The following is a 769-nucleotide window of genomic DNA, read 5'->3' as shown; positions in this document are numbered from 1 at the left end:
CAAAGTTGATTAGTGGTTTCCAAGGCTGGGGGTGGGGGAGGGGAGAATGAGGCATAATCACTACACTGGAGGGGAGATTAAAACTTTCTGGACTTAGACCCCAGTGACGGCGCACAACTTCGTCAATATACTTCAAACCACTTAATTCCACACTTTGAAAGGCAGAATTTTATGGTACGTGATTTATAATCTCCATTTTTTAAAATGGGAGGAAAATGACACGGATGGAGAGGAGTTGGCGGAACTGAAACAACGGAATGGTGCGCAAGTGTCGCTTGTTCCCTGCGCACCCTACCAAATGACCTTTGGGCCCTGGCCGGGTGCAGCCGGCGAGGCTGGGAAGAAAGGGACGCTGGAGGCAGGACCCAGGAAAAAGACGGCTCGGGATTCCAAGGGACGCGGTCACGCGGGCGGCGGGGTCACCTAGGTCGCCTACGACGGAGGAGGAGTCCCTGGGCGCAGAAGTTGGCTGGGCCCCACCGAGATTTAAAGGTTGCAGCGCCGAGGCTGGCAAAGAGGACGGAGCGCCTTCGCGCCCGGCACCCACCTTAACGCCCGTTCCCGGCGCTGAGATCGGATCCCAGTAAGCGCGCGGGCCGGAGGAGCGCAGAGGCGGGCACGGGGCGCGCGCGGCCCGAGGTCGGGGTGCAGGCTGTCGCGTGCCGGCCGGCCCCCACCCCCGCGGCCCTGGCGCTCTATTTTTAGCGAGGCTGTGGCGGCGCGAGCAACGCGCGGGCGCTTTAAGGCGGCGTGGGGCGGGGAGCGCGGC

General features: G+C 61.9%; 1 protein-coding gene across 1 annotated transcript in view; it reads left to right on the top strand.

The window, feature by feature from the left end:
* Positions 1-345: 345 nt before the first annotated feature.
* The window catches only part of Mras (muscle RAS oncogene homolog), a 56,060-nt gene continuing 55,636 nt past the window's right edge, over positions 346-769 (top strand). The window contains exon 1 of the mRNA XM_023704986.1: positions 346-492. The gene's annotated coding sequence lies outside the window, so the exon portion shown is untranslated. The remainder of the gene's footprint in view (positions 493-769) is intronic.

This window comes from Octodon degus, unplaced genomic scaffold, assembly GCF_000260255.1.
Source record: "Octodon degus isolate 3935 unplaced genomic scaffold, OctDeg1.0 scaffold00008, whole genome shotgun sequence".
NCBI lineage: Eukaryota > Metazoa > Chordata > Mammalia > Rodentia > Octodontidae > Octodon > Octodon degus.
This window is presented reverse-complemented; position numbering and strand designations above follow the sequence as displayed.